The 16,037-nt window shown below is 51.1% G+C and overlaps 1 protein-coding gene across 1 annotated transcript in view; it reads left to right on the top strand.

Moving 5' to 3' along the window:
- The window catches only part of CDK12 (cyclin dependent kinase 12), a 72,238-nt gene that overhangs the window by 44,055 nt on the left and 12,146 nt on the right, over positions 1 to 16,037 (top strand). The window contains exon 14 of the transcript XR_003899859.1: positions 6,548 to 6,683. The gene's annotated coding sequence lies outside the window, so the exon portion shown is untranslated. The remainder of the gene's footprint in view (positions 1 to 6,547; positions 6,684 to 16,037) is intronic.

The raw sequence follows: 16,037 nt of genomic DNA, 5'->3' as shown, positions 1-16,037 counted from the left end.
TGGTTCTAAAAGAGCATGGAAGGTAAAATCTGGGGACTTTGTAACAAAAAGAAGTAAAACCCCCTGGAAAGTAAGACCCATCACTGAAGGCTTATTTTAAATATCCCATTACCTCTCTAGTTTGCCTCTTGCTGGTGCAATATGTTATAATGCAAAAGTTCTGGATGCCTTGAACATCTCATTTATTTATATTATGGTAGCACCTAGAGATCCCAGTGGCACTGGGTGCTGTACAGACAGCAGAGAGAGACATTCCCTGCCCCACAGAGCTTACAGTCAAACTGATTAAAGTCCTATGTATTTTATTGGCCTCAAAAATTTAAAGGTCCCGTGTTTCCTACCCTTTCTGCTTTTTCCTAAGGGCCGATCCAACGGCAAACCCTTCTGCTGTGTCGTAGGTGCCCTAGTTTGATTTATTCTCATCCCATTCCCCAAGCGATAAAGCATCTCCAACTTCTTATGGAGGGGGAAGGAGGTTAAATCTTCAATGCTTTGGGTCACCTTTCTGAAGGATCCCGTTAGCAGATTCCTATGAACAATGGTAATTGTCTTCATGCTCAGTTCTTCCCCTTTAAAACTTCTCCTTCCCCGCCTTAAGCAGATCTGAGCAAGGCCTGCGGGAGCCTTTAGCGGCCCATTACAGCTGTGAGGACGTTGTGATTTGCTGCAAGCCAAAAGCCTCTTCTCTCTGTCCTTGGCAACCCCGGGCTTCATTCCCATCAGTCTCGTCACACTGCCAGTATCGATAGTGCACAGCGCTGCTTCGTGTATCTCCCCAGTGTGGTGTCAAAGTGGTTTTTAAAGCCGGCTGCTTGCGTAGTATCTGTGGGACTGTGCTGTTAATGCCAGAGTGAAAACCCCAACGCTGACCTTAACTCCCCCTTTCCCCACCACCTATGTCCACTGCTCCCCTTTCACCGGTGGGCCTATTGGTACCTTTCCCCTCCCAGCTGAGATCCCCGTATCCTCCTGCCCTTTCTTCCCAAACCCATTGTCCATTGGCAGTAGAGATGCCAAAGCTGGGTTGAATGTTTCTCGTGGACATCTTAGAATTCCCATACCAGCTCAACTCAATGGCCCCTCCAGCCCAGTGTCTTGTGCGCCATCCCAGAAGGTGCAAGAAATCTTGCAGTAGGTGGTTATGCATTAATCTGCTGGTTGGAGAGATTTCTTCCTAATTTCAGGCACTTAGAGATTGGCTCTGCCCTAATACAGGAACATTCCAAGACTCTTGGTTACTTTTAAAACCTTTGCTCTGGCTACTCTTGTTCTCCAGAAAGATGGCTGATCCCTTCTGGAATTCTGCTAAACTCTTGGCTGCAATGACATCAGGGGGCAATGGGTTCCACAGGCTATGCCCTCGCTGCTCCCAAGATGAGGCAGAGTGAGCATACAGATCCCGCTCTCTTGGTCTGACTAGTATGGTGCAAACACAGCTGGAATCTGGTTATTGTACATGTCGGCAGGCTCCTATTTTCCCTCCTTGTCTAGTGAAGATCATGTTTCCGTTTGGTTAAAACAGTACTGTGCAATACTGCTGGTTTAAGATCCAAAGCAGAGGGTAATGGCATTAAATGCTTTAGCTCTGCTCCAAGAAAAGCCTCTTGCCTACGTTTTGGTAACAGAGCTGCCCTGCTTCTGGCTAGATCATTTCTCTTCTATCTGATGAGTGCACTCTGTGTTCTTGGCACTGTGTGTACATAGAAGGAGCGAATGGTCCCTTCTACTCTGAATCAGATCTGATACGTAAGTTGAAGGTCCCGAATTCAAGTGGTTCAGCCACAGGTGATTGTTGCAGACTAATGGTGTGTGTGTACATGTACAATTTGCGGTCCTAATATTTTCATGAATCAAATTCAGAAATCCCGTCTTTTATGTATTTTTAAGACGTTGCTACAGATCAGGTTCAGTGCGGTGCAGTGAAACTTTAGATTCCCAGACATGAAATCAAGAAGGCACTGTTATGATCCTCCATCCTGCTTTGCAGCATCATGCAGGCCATAGATTAGTAACCAATGGCACCTTTCCGGGTGCATCTACTGCAGGTGCCCTGCTTCTCAGAGACTGGATGATGATCCAATTCTTTATAGCAAAAAGGTCTGGCCCATTTTGATTAGCTCATGTTGCAGGGTGGGACATTGGTAGTGGAACTGAGCCCCTGGGCCAAGCCATGGTGACCACTGGCCCAGGGTGGCTCTCTGGTTAGGAGACAACTTAAGGTTCAATACATTTATAGCCTGTTGGCTGATAAAGGCTATTCCTGCCTCTGTCCTCACTGGTCCCTGCCATTCTCAGTAATTACAGCTGTCTGATCACTGCTTTCTTATGCACGCTCTGTGATCCCAATCTTGCAGTCCATGGCCTAGTCTTTAATAGAGCTGGTTGAATTTTTTTTCCCCCCTCCTGGAAAATGGTAACTTTTTTGTTCAGCAAAAATTTGGAAACCAAAAAATTTCAGTTGACACTAAATATTTTGATTTGGATCTGGTTCTAGGGTGCCTCATGGGAGTTGTAGTTCAAATGCCCCATGCTCCCATTCTCCTCTAGAGGCCAGGCTGCCTGGTTGGACTACATCTCCCATGAGCTCTCCCCTTGGAGAGGCAGAAGCAGTGCGTCATGGAAATCCCTGGCCATGGTGCATTATGGGAGATGTCCACTTGGGAACCCTACCCCAGATAGGAGAATGGGGACCTTTGGGCAACTGCCCTATAACTCCCATGAGGCCCAGCAGCGGCATATCCAAATAGAAATACTTCCGTTTGGGGGGAAATGGTTTTTGATGAAAAACAGATGTTTCTGCAGAAAGTGGGTACTTGTTAACTGCTAGCATCCCATCCTTTCCAGCCAGGGGACAGGACGTCCCCAAGTGACAGTGAATCAGGTGGGATCGCTGAGGCACGGTTCAGCTGCCTGAATGTGTGCTGGCAAGGGGAGGCAGGGTCCACTACAGCGGGTTATGTTTGATGGGTTTGCACCTCAAGGGTTCTTGCGCCCAATGTACTTTGAGGTGCCATTGCAGCCGGTTACCTGGGCATTTTAGTAGCCAAATTAGAGACCTGCAAAGGATTCGGTTTTAACTGGGTTTGTGCCCTTTATTTTGCTGCTTAATGGTGTAAACTTGACAGCCTGAAACTGTTTAAAATAAATAAATCTTTTTTTAACCTTAAAACTATTAGAAATGTCACCTCTGGTCTCCTGACTTCATTGGCGAACTCACGAGAGGGTCCCTGAGGAGGTTTTGTTGACTTTAATAGAATAATGGGCGTTCTTTAGTGAAGGCTTCTTTTCTCCAAAATGTTAACAGGCCATATGACTCAATCGCTATTGACAAATACAAACCAACCAACCCACCCACCCAATAGTCTGACTGCAAATGTCTTCCCCGGCGAATGGCTCAGCTTTCACTGGCTTGGTTCTCATGATGTCATCATGGCGCTAAGTCTTCAGTCCGGAGAGACACCCAGTTCAGACAAGCCTTGAATTTCTACTGTGGGGGGTGGGGGGGAAGCAGGGAGAAAACCCTTAACAATAAAAAGATAGATAAAGAACCCTTCAATGCTTCTCTTCCTGGCCTAAAGAGGCAAAAAAAAAGAGGGCACTGGCTTACTTTTCATCCCACCTCCTCTTCAGGTCACCTCTACAGTACTTGGTAACATTTTCAAAAGCACTTAAGTATCAATTGCGAAGTGACTGAGGCTTTCAATGAGACTTAAGCGCCAATGGGATTTAGGCTCCTAAATCTGACCCATTGTCTACACTGTGATTGTACCCCAGATACAATAGAGTTAAAAGCTGTAGCGTGGACAACACGTCACCACTGTCTCGACACCAGGCTGAGAAGCCTTGGACAGAGGAGGAATTCTACTCCAAAAACCACCATGTGGTTGTGGCATGTTTCTTTTACCGTGTCTGGGTGGGGGAAAATGTGTGGGCCACATGGTAACCCCATGTTGTAAGATCCCTGGGTTAGAACATGCGTTTCTAACATGATTATAGCCACATGGGCAAGTAAAAATAGCTGTGGTGGCCACGCTTTTCAAAGGTGTCGGGGGGGCCTGACTTGAGCCCTCTTCGAAACTCTCTGATTTTCCAGAGGGGGGGTGCTGAGCACCTTGTGAGAATCAGGCCCCTTTAAAGAAGTCTCGAGTGGGGCCCCTGAAATCACTAGCCACTTTTGAAAATCTTGCCTATTTTCGCGTGGCGGATGGAGGTGGGTGGAGCCTAAGTGGACACAGCTAGTTCCCATCCACGTTGCACATGTGGAACAAGAATGGGGAGGGGTATGGAACAGTTTTCATACAAGGAAAAAAGACGGGACTGTTCAGCTTAGAAGAGAGCCGACCAAGGGGTGGGGGGAGGGATGTAATGGGGGTTTATAAAATCAGGAATGGGGTGGAGAAAGTGAATAGGGAAGTGTTATTTATCTCTTCACATAACGCAAGAGCCAGGGTCACCCAATGAAATTAATAGGAAGCAGGGTTACAACCGATAAAGGGAAGTACTACTTCACACAATGCACAGTCAACTGGTGCAACATCCCCTGGCAGGGAGTTCCAAAGGCCAGAAGTATAACTGGGTACAAAAATGAATTGGCTAAGTTCATGGAGGATAGATTCATCAGTAGCCATTGGCCAAGATGCTCAGGGACACGATCCCATGTTCTGGGTGTCCCTAAACCTCTGACTGCCGGAAGCTGGGAATGGGCAACAGGGGATGGATCACTTGATGTTTACCTGTTCTGTTCATTCCCTCTGGGGCACCTGGCATTGGCCACTGTTGGAAGACAGGGGCACTGGACTAGATGGACCATTGGTCTGACCCAGTATGGCTGTTCTCATGTTAACAGTGATGAAACCGGGTCCCTAGCTTGCTGATAGTCATGGGGTCTGTTTAGCAGGGGAGGAAGAGCTGGTTAATGGGGGTCTCATCTCAGATTTCTAGTTGTGAGGCTTTGCAGGAGTCAATGGCACATCCTTTGCAGCTGCTGTTTGGCTGCAGATTAGCCCTTTGCAGTAATTCTGGCACACAGGCCCCGATTCTGCAAACCGCATATGCATGTGCTCAGCTTGGACCCTTGGGCAGCTCCATGGACATTATAGTTAAGCAAGTGGGTGCCTTTGGGCTGTTGTAGCTATGGCGAAGTTGAACATTTCCTGAATGAGGAGCTAGAGATGTCCTAATGTGTGGTTCTAAAAAGTCAGCTTTTTAAAGCCTTAGTGGATGTAGCAGTGTGGTACAGTGGATCGAGTGCTGGGCTGGGATTCAGGAGACCTGGGTTCTATTCCTGGCTCAGCTGTTGGCCTGCTGGGTGACCTCTTGGGCAAGTCACTTCCCCAATCCTTGCCTTAGTTTCTTCATCTGTAAAATGGGGATAATGAAATGGCTCCCCTTTGTAGAGTGCTTTGAGATCTACTGATGACAAATGCTACATAAAAGTGAGGGTTTGTTGTTATTAAATGTCAGACACGGTTTATATGAAAATAAATCCCGTCACCCATGCACGTGAATCGATGCTTGAGAAGAAAAAGCAAGTGGGGGGGGAAAGGAAACAGAGCATAACATTGATATCAAAGCGGACAGGGCCTGTGTCTCTTGACTGTGTTGTGTACAGCGTGCAGCCCAACAGGGCCTTGCTTCTGAAAAGTGGCTGTTGGATGCTGCTGTAATACAAATAATGATACCCAAGCGGTGGCTGGAAATCAGGGCGAGCTGCCTCATTGGTCTTGCGGTTTCCAGCAAGGTTATTTTTAAACACCTGTTGCTCTTTCACTAAGTGCCATGACTCTGAGTGCTGCTGCTTTATGTACTGATGGGAAAGAAGAAGGAGTCGGGGTTAGTGGCTAGAGCAGGAAAATGGGCAGCAGGATTCCTAGGTTCTGTTCCCGGCTCTGCTAGTGACTCACTCAGTGACTTTGAGTGAGTCCCTGTGCCTCAGTTTCCCTACCTGTGAAATATTTCATGAGACTGACCCGCCTTTTGTAAAGTTCTTTGAGATCCTCTGTGAAAGCTGCTAGAGACGGGCTAATGCTCATTACGCCTCTCCCTCTCCTCTGCTGCCTTAACATGGAGAGACCACATTTCTTGTTATAAAATGTCGACAAGGCAGCTGGGCTGTTTAAATCTCTGCTAGGGTTTTTCTTGACTTGGGCTACAGTAAAAGCAATGGTAGCCAGCCAGGGGCTGTTCCTTTCTCTGCACCCTGCTGTGTTGCACTAACTTGTGCAGTGCCTCTCAGAGCAGAAGGGAAGGGGTTTTTCCACAGACTGTCCCCTTTTTGTTTGACGTTCAGTACATGCGAACAAATATCATAACCAGCGAACGCGCTGGAGAAAGATAGTCTGTGCTAAATGACTGTTATTTACTATGTTTTACTGTAGTAGCTCCAGGGAGCCTCACTGCTGGGCCAGGACTCTTGTGCTAGGAACAGATTCAACGCCCTCTGTCTTTTAACAGAGCTTTGAATAACCTCCCTTTGGGGATGGCCAGGCTCACTCTGCAGCCCCTTCCTTCAATACACCCTCATGTATAGTCTTCTTCTTTGTTTTAGGTCGAGTGCTGGCACGTCTCTTAGCAGCTGATGCCTGACTGGAGTCTGCGTTTAGCCAACGCCCGTCTGAGAGTCCCTGCTCATTGTGGAGGGTGATGGCCCATGGCACCTTGGCATCTTTAAGCCTTCTTCCTTCGTAAGTAACCAATGGTCGAGGAGCTGCACCAACCCCAGCTGCAAGGGCTGGCTGCAAACTGTCCTGTTGTGATCGGGTTTTGTGTATCTGCTAACTGGGGGCGGGGGTTGTGCTAGGAAGAGGGAAAGCTCAAGGCAGGCGAGGAATGGTTTAGAACCGTCTATAAAGGCAGAAAGGAAATGAGATGCCACTAAGCCAACCTGCACTGGATAAAGTCTAGCATGCTTATAAAGTGTCCTCCCGCTGGTAGCTGTCTCCCAGTGGATAACAGCCTTCTACTGCTACCAGCTAATGTTGTTGTTTGTTTTGTGGCAGCACCGGGGAGCACTGGTTGTGGCTCCCATTGTAGGTTGTGGGGCTGCTAGTTGTGTAATTAGAAAACCAGCGCAATTCAGAGACCGATACGTACTGAGCTCTAAAGACAGCATGAGAGAGCATGTTTTGTAAACGGTCGGAATGTAAAACTTAGAGCGGGAGATGGAATGGAACGCTAAATGGTATTATCCTGTTCAGCCAGGAGAAGGTACCATGTGTTACATACCTGAGCTGCTAATAGCAAGAGCTAGCAGAGAACTGAAGACACATTTCTATTCTCTTTCTCTGGGATAGAAGCTCTGTAGCCAGTGGAGGTGTGGCAAAGCTGAAGGTCTCTGGGGCACCGAAAGTGGCATGTTCATGAGAGTGATCCTGCAGCCTTTGTTGCTGCTTTCCTTCTGTTTCTGCTCTCCTCTGGGTGCCTTTACTTCTGACACCATGTCCTGTCCCTCTTGCACACGGTAGGCTGCAGGGCTGCTACTCGCAGGTCAGACTCTTGTACTAGATGTGGACTGGCTACAGAGTCTGGATCCAGATCAGGACGCTGTGGCTCAGGGCTCACCATAACAGGAAGCCATTGGGCAGTCTGTGGCCATAGGAAGCTGTTTGCAGCTACTCCCTAATCCGCTCCCCACAGCAAGTGTTGTTTTATTCTGAAGAGTAGGCTGGGGTATTGGCTGCAAACCAAACATGGACAAAACATCCAGGATCCAAGTTCATGGCTGACCACCTGCAGCCATGAAGGCCGCACCTGTCCTTTGTGGATCCATCCTCACTTAATTTATTGATCCATTTCCAGACACTGAAGGTACGTCTACACTCACGCTAAGCCCGAGCTTTGACTCGGGTTTGAGCCCAAGCCCCCTTCTGTCCACACACACGTCAGTCGGACGTGGGACAGCTGCGAGATCTGGGTCCTGCAATTATAAACCCAGGCTTTACAATGCAGGGTAGATGCTCAAGCCATGGGCATGGAAACACCATGTCCCCAAGCCCGGGCCCCTACAATGCAGTGTAGGGTACGTCTACACTACGAGATTAATTCGAATTTAGATAATTCGAATTTGGGAAACAGATTGTATAAATTCGATTGTGCGCGGCCACACTAAGCACATTAATTCGGTTTTTAACCACATTAATTCGGTGCTGTGCGGCCACAGTACCCTATTAACTTTAACCACATTAATTCGGTGGTGTGCGGCCACACTACCCCTAATTCGAATTAACAAAATCAATTTTGGTGCTACTCCGCTCGTCGGGGTGGAGTACAGAAATCGATTTTAAGTGCCCTTTAATTCGAAGTAACTGGCTCCGTTGTGTGGACGGGTTAAGGATTAATTCGGATTAACGCAGCTAAATCCGAATTAAAGTCGTAGTGTAGACCAGGCCGTAGATGCACCCTGGGAATGGAGGTGTTGGAAGGGCTTGGAATTACCCAGTAATGCCTGCCATATGTGGAAGCATGAAATAGCCACCAGATGTCGCTCTCAGCACAGTGACCGTGTAGCACTGTGGTCAGGATTTCCTAACGAGCGCGTTTAAAGTTAATGAAAGTTAGCCTGTCACTTTAAATTTTCGCAGCTACGTTTCTCCATCCAGATACTATTTATATCTGCGTTACAGGTTTCCACTGTAATGACCTGTTTCCTTCCAAATCTGCTACCACCTTTGCTTAAGTGTTTGAAAAAGAATTGTCCTCTCAAATGGATGATTGTTGCTGCATTCGATGCAAAAAGCCATGGAATTCTCCATTAATAATCATACATAACTCCTGTCTAGTGTTCTTCATCCCCAGCTCTTCAGATTTTTTGCCACAGAAGATCAGTGTTGTTATCCCTCCATTTTACAGCGGGGGAAACTGAGGCACGGGTCGGGTAGAGACTTGCCCAAGGTCACACAGGAAGTCAGCGGCAGAGCTATAAATAAAACCCAGGCGTCCTGACTCCTAGTCCAGTGCTCTATCCAGTGGGCTGCAACGCTTGGTGGCATGTTCGAGGCCTGGCACCTGCTTATTAAAACCGATATCATGTGGCCGGCAGAGCCTTTAGTTTCCCCTGTTTGTTTTTTTTAAGAATCGTTTGGGTGACACTGGACTAGAGCTGATCTTGTGAATAAGTCACTGGACTGGGATTCTAGACCTCAACATTCAAACCCCAGCTCTGTCATGCTCCCTTGTGGGACACTGGGCAAGTCACGCCGTCCCTTTGTGCCTCAGTTTCCCCCACCTGCAAAATGGGGAGAATGACAGTTCCCTGCCTCACTATGGGGGCGGGAGGGAAGGGGGATTTGCAAAAATAAAGCTTTCCTGTGTGCCGGCTGGTGAGATCCTGCAGCGGCAGGGGCTGGGTGAACACCCAGAGGATTTCAAAGCCACTGGAATGCAGCTGGTTTCAAAGTGCTGCTCAGATGCTGACGTGAGTAGGTTGAGTTGTTTGGCTCAGGAGAGCAGGTTGAAAAATGGAGCAGGAAAGGGAATAATCCAAGAGCGCAGGATCGATATCAACCTATTTAATGTACAATATGCGCCCTCCGTCTCCTGTGGGGTGTGTTCTGTGTATGCTACGTGACCTATCTCTGATACAGAGCCCATCAGCTAGAAGTGTGTGTGTGTGAATATCAGACGGGTTGGGGGGGGATAAAATTGGTCTTAAACACTGTTGCCAATGCTCGTGCTCTTCTTGTAATCTTTGCAGTTTTTCTCAACGCCCCAGAGTTCCTGGTTTAGGTGCGAATCTCGGCTTTCAAATACAAAGCAAGTTTCTAGTCTTCATGGTTCAGAGAAATCTCAAAAACGTGAATTCTTGGCTCAGACACCAGAAGGCCAAGAAAGAATCCCAAATGTGTGATTTGTTTAAAAAAAAAAACTCCCGATTTTTAAGTCGGTCTGGTGCTAGTTTGGGGCCTGACTCATGCTTTTTTGAATGCTGCTTTAACGGCGCAGGGCTTGTGATTTCAAATACCTTTGCCCAGACGCTAGTTTGCAACCCCTCTAGCTCTCTATGGGTCACCCTCTCCAGCCCTGCTAGCTTCCAGCAGTTTGCAAGTTATTTTCTACTTGGACCAGAACTCAAGAATGGAAGGTACTGCTCCTCCAACGACGTTCAGGACTCTGGTGCATGTGTCTGTCCTGCTGTGTTTCTCTGTGGAGGATCCAGTCTCTTTTCTGGCCACACGAGGGCACTGCAAACCAGTAAACCCCCCAACCCCTCTTCCCACACACATGCCGGTTGGCTTGGCATCTCTTAGGCAGCTGTGCATCCTAACAAGAGACCCCCTTTCCCAGCCCTCTCCCACGTGCTGTGCCTTGGGGAGAGCGACCTGCTGTCAAAGCTTCCATCCGTTTGGGACCTGGGTTTCCGTTCCCCGCTGCCCGCTTGTCCTGGCGTTTCACGCTCAGCCTCCGGGCGAGATGGGCTTGGCTTGCGCACGATGAATTTTGGCCCCATGGCTCTCGTGAGCCACGTGGGACTAGGGAGGCCGCTAGGGTGGTGGCCGCCTGGGGAATGTGGCTGGTGAACGGGGAGGAGAGGGGAGTGCCCAAAGAGGCTTCTGTGCAGGATCTAGTGCATGGCAGTTCCAGGGAAAAGCCCTTGCCGCCTGCATGAGCCAGGTTGCCAATGACGATCGGGAAGGCACTTGGCCTTAGCGTAGGGACGAGCCAGTAGGAACGAGAGCTGGCCTTGTGCTTAAGGCCCTGGATCAGGACTCCGGAGAGCTGAGTTTAATTTCACGCTCTGCCACAGACTCCCTGTGTCACTTAGCACCTCTGGGATACTACAGTGCTGGGGCCCAGATGAGCCCCGAAGATAGGCAGTGAATGGCCGTAGTCTGGTGGTCTTCTGGGCTCTCTCTGCTCATGGGACCATTCCGCGCGGAGAAGATATGTGTTACCCGTGCTCCTCTCTGCAGGAGTTAACTGGCTTTGTGCTCGTGCAGCCGAGTGGCAGGATTTGAACTCGCAACCTTCAGCATGACCGTTACCGAAATCTCCTAGGTGGGAGCTGTAGCAGACGCGTGAGCGGCCCAGCCTCTAGAGGGAGATGTGGAGCACGCACAGGACAATGTGTCGCACGGACATCTTCCTCGACAGGGCTGACCTCATCTGCCCCCTCCTGAGCTTTGCTCACAAGAGGGACCCAGGATCCCTGCTTCTCCCAGGGCCTGCGAACTGGCCTGCTTCCCCACAGCGTCTCTCTGACTTGATCACAACTTCCCCCCCTTCCTTACCCCTCCACTCGGGGTCCAGAGTGGCCGACCCATCGCACCGGAAACGAGGTGGAGACAGCAACGATGGGAACTTGTTTGCGTGAAACCTTGGCTGGGTGATTTCGAGCGACAAACGGAAACGCATCAGCGCCGAACGCTTCGGGCATGTTGAATTGTACCTACCACCTGCCAACACGCACTCCCAGACCTTGTGTGTGCAAATCCTGCAGGATTCCCGCTCAGCTGTCAAGACCCTCTTCCCATGTTGCTCCTGGCCAGTCGTTGATCCATAGATCCAGAGCAACCTCATCCTACTTCACTCAAATAGCTTGCTGAGAAAACAGCCATCCTCAGAGACAGCTGGCGCAGTGGTTAGGACACTAGCCTGGGGCTCGAGAACTGGGTTTAATTCCCGGCTCTGCCACAGCCCTCCCGTGACCATGGGAAAGTCACTTAGCTTCCCTGTGCCTCAGTTTCTCCATCTGTGCAATGGGGATGACAGCCCTGCTCTGCCTCCCAGGGGTGTTGTGAGGATAAATACAAGATTGTGGAGATGCTCAGATACTAAGATACTGCAGGGGGGGTCCTAAAAGTGCTTAAGAATGGCAGATAAAAAGCCACCAGGCCCGCTCATTTAATGACCAGTTCAGGGTGTTCGGGCCAGAGCAGTGGTTCTCAACCAGGGGTACGCAGAGGTTCTCTGGGGGTCCATCGGCTCATCTAGGTATTTGCCTAGTTTTACAACCGGCTACATGAAAAGCACTAGCGAAGCCAGTGCCAACTAAAACTTCATCCACACCGTGACTTGTTTATACTGCTCTATATACTAGATCCGTGTTTCTCAACCTGGGGAGTTGCAATTTATTTTGTGATTACGTGATCTAAAGGAGAAGGTCAGCAATTTTCAGTACTAGTGGGCTGAGACACTTTTGTGGTTTTATGTCTGATTCTGTAAGCAAGTGAGATGAAACTTGGGGTACGCAAGACAAATCCACCTCTCGAAGGGGTACAGTAGTCTGGAAAGGTTGAGAACTACTGGGTGAGAGGTCACAGAGCCCAAATTTCCCTCCACCACGTGCGGAAAATGTCAATGAAACATGCTTCTGTTTCAGTGGTTGCTCAGGGGCTCCTAGAAATGCCTCAACATTTGGAATTTCTAAGAGCCAAGTTTTTGAAAAAAAATTAATTCAATTTTCTGCCCTTATTTTCTGACCAGCTCTGGTTCTGTCTGTTCAACCCGGACTTTAAAACAGGAACCCGATGCAGGTTCCCATGGCCGGGGCTTGGTTCAACACCACGCAGGGTTGGGAGCCTGCTGCCCTGGGCTGTGGTGTGAAAGGCCCCGGAGAGCTCTCCAGATTCCTGCTTTGGTCATCGAAGTCGGCGAGGGAGCTAAATTTGTGGATGCCACCCAGAGGGGAGTCGGTGCTGGAGGAGCCTGCGTGAGGAGCTTCAGCAGGACCAAGCTGAGCTTGGCAATTGAGCGCCCGTCCGGCAGGGCCAATCCAGGGTTAATCGCAAAGAACGATTTGAACAGCTCAGATGTGGCGCTTGATCCTCCGTTTCCACTCAGAGAAAAAGAAACCTCTCTTCTCTCTGTGCTACTTATGTGGCCCCATCACCGTAGTGGCTGGGCATCACACACTCTCTTAAGGTATCTATCCTCGCAGCACCCCTTGGAGGCAGGGCATTGCTATTATCCCTACTATACAGGTGGGGAAACTGAGGCACAGAGCAACTAAGTGACTTGCCTAAGATCATACAGTATGTTTGTGGCAGAGCAGAGAATTGAACCTGGGTTTCCTAAGTCCCAGGTTAGCATCTAGCCATGGGGCCATCCTTCCTGAAAGATCAAGGTGGCCTTGGGGACAGCTGCCTGCAAACCTCTGTTCAGTACCGATCCCTGTGTTTGACCATCACCCTTCCACAAGCTGAAAAGTGTCACATCCCTGAGCCAGAATGGGAGGGACGTGGGGTAGAGCGAGGGAGACTGAGAGGAGAACTGGGTGGCAAATCCCATCGGCGTCGGCATCAATTTCAGCCTAAATCTCGCCATCTTGCAAGACTCTGCCAGCAGGTGCTGTAGAAAACCCACGTACGAGCCAGGCCGAATTGCCACCTCCACCGGATTGTTCTATTCCCTCGCCGCCTTTTGCGTGATTTGCACTGACGAAGCTTGATCGGTTTAGCTTAGCGGGAGATTAAGAGGCGATTTGATCTGTAACTAGCTAGACAGGGAGAAGATTCCCGCTAGCAGGAGGCTCCAATCTGGCAGAGCAAGAGCCAATGACTGGCAGCGGGAGCAGAGAGAGATTCAGGCTAGAAATAAGGTGCAGAATTTGAAGGGAGGGGAATTAACCAATAGGACCGTGGTGGATTGTCCATCACTTGAAGTCTTCCACTCAGGACTGGATGTCTCTCTAGAAGCTCGGCTCTGGCTCAGCTGTGAGATCTGGGCTGGAGGCAGGGACCCCTGGGGGAGGGTCGCTGGCCCATGCTACGCGGGAGATCAGACTCTAGGAATCTGCCAAGGGAGCTTCGCTTATTGAACTTGCAATGTCAGATTCCTCCATCTCCCTGCTGCTGGAGCCCATCCCGGAGCTGTAAGGACCCAGCCTCTCGGAGTTAGGCGGCAGCCTGGCTCCATGGTCCCTTCAATCCTTGTGCGGTTTGCTACAGTGGGGTGGAGCGTGGTGCAGGCCGGATGCCTGTCCCCAAGGACCTGGAATGAGACCTGCCCAGCCCAGCCGCCCTTTGAGCTCCCAGGCTTGGCCCTGGCCTGGCATCTCCGAGCTCAGATCTTGGGCATTTGCCCCCCAGTGCGGTGGGGGCAGCAGGCGCGCTGGCTTCCCTTGCTGGGGCCAGCAGGCTGCCTGGCCTCAGCGACCCTGCTCCGCGTCCTCCCTTCCCCCAGCCCTTCGCGGCGAAGGCGGCTTGATTAAAAAGCCGGCGCGAGTGGAATTGCAGCACAGCTGGCGCGCCTGCCGGCACCCCGAGCAGAAAGTCATTGAAGATTAAAATCTCCAATTAGCGTTAAAGTGAAGCCAGCGAAGCTCAGCGGGTTCTCGAGCCCCAAATGCTCCGGCCCCCTTGAACCGCCTCCTGGCCCAGGACCTCAGCCCCCTTTCGGATCACTCCTTTGTCTCCCGTCCCTTCCCACCCAGGCCTGTCTCTTGTATTTACTCTGCCTGCTCCTGGCCCGGAGCTAAATGGAGCAGGGGCCTTCTTCCCTCCCCCCCGCCCCAATCTACCGGCCCCCTCCTGCCTGCTTCCACTGTTACTGCGCCTCGAGCGTGGTGCCAGGCGCTGTACATGGGTCCTGGCTGCTGGTGAGGTGTGTCCACCGGCCAGACCCCTTCTTTACCCCCTACCCCTACCTGCTTGGTGGCTAACGCAGGGCTCGAGCCGCCAGAGCATCCCGGCCACTGGCAACTGTCTCCATGTCTGTGGCTTCTGGCGCTGGCCGTTTACCTGCCTGTCATTTCCTTGGCTAACGTGTGTCTGCAGAGGGGTTGCAGGGCACTTGGATGTCACAGTGACAAGCAGCCTGCGAGCCAGGAAGCACCTGGTCATTTAGCCACCTGGCCACTTTTGCCAGCTGCTGTTCTCTGTAACCGAGGAGTGCCCGGCAACTGCAGCTGGGGTTAGGCCTGTGGGCGCTAGGCGCTGTACAAACAGAGTAAGAGAGTGTCCCTGCCCCCAATGAGCCGACGGTCTAAATAGCAAGGCAGACAAAGAGGAAGGGAAACTGAGGCACGGAAGCAGGGAATGACTGGCCCAAGGTCTCACAGCAAATCAGTGCCAGAGCTGGAACTAGAGCGCAGGTCTCCTGTGTCTCCACCCAGTCTTTTCTCCACCGGCCATGCCACCTCTCTGGGTAGGTGTCTGTGCCCCCTCCGTCTCTGTCTTCCAGCTTCTAGTTAGGCCTCTGCTATCAGCCCATGTGTCCCTCCTCTCTGCCCCTGCTGTTTGGCTTCCCCTCCACCCTGCCTGGCCTTCTGGCGTTTCCCGTCTCCCCCGCCCTCCCCAGCCTGGAGAGGGAATGCCCGCCGGGCACCCTGGCTCCGCTGGCCCATTAGGATTCATTTCTCCCAGCGGTAAGGGCAGGGGGGAGTTGGCACAGAGTCCACCCCGCGTCCGTGGGCACAATCAGTAATGAGCGTCTTGCCGGATTCAGCCATTCGTATCCCAGCTGTCACATCATTACCACGCTCTCCTCCCCAGGCCTGTTATCCGCTGTCTGTCTGTCCCATCCGTTCGGGGGGAGGGCGCAGTGAGTATTTGGGCAGGGGTGTTCTACACCACAGAGGACTTTGCGCTGGCTTGTAGCTCCCGCCAGCCCTGCCCCCCGAGGCCCACCCCAGCCTTCCCAGCTTCGGCCCTGGGACCCCCAGTGGCCAAGAGGAGCCGTGCGACTTGAAGAGCAGCAGGGCACAGCTGATGATCCACCAGCCATGGAGATGAGTGTGCCCACACACACACACACGCACGCACCCGCCCGAACAGACTGGCACGGGCGCTGCTGGCTGAGGTTCAGAGAACCCTCCCCTATTCCTCTCGCTCAAATCAAAGCGCAGCTGCGCCAAGGCGGAAGGGGGACCAGGGGTGGAATGGGCCAGGAATTGCACGTTTTCACCTGCCATTTAATTGGATGTATTTTTAATTAATGGTGCCTCTGGGACCAACATGAGACAACATGATCTCTGAATAGGGACAAGGGAGGAATTGGGAAAGGTACAAGGATTGGACTACAGGGTGCGCTTACCGCGAAAACACCGCCATCAATCACGCGCTACTTTCAGCTCTGGACTCTTGGCTGGGGATCAGCGCGGA

The sequence above is a fragment of the Terrapene carolina genome, unplaced genomic scaffold (assembly GCF_002925995.2).
Source record: "Terrapene carolina triunguis isolate 2854851 unplaced genomic scaffold, T_m_triunguis-2.0 Scaffold193, whole genome shotgun sequence".
NCBI classification, from domain to species: domain Eukaryota; kingdom Metazoa; phylum Chordata; order Testudines; family Emydidae; genus Terrapene; species Terrapene triunguis.
The sequence above is the reverse complement of the archived record's forward strand: the minus strand, read 5'-3'. Positions and strand labels throughout refer to the sequence as shown.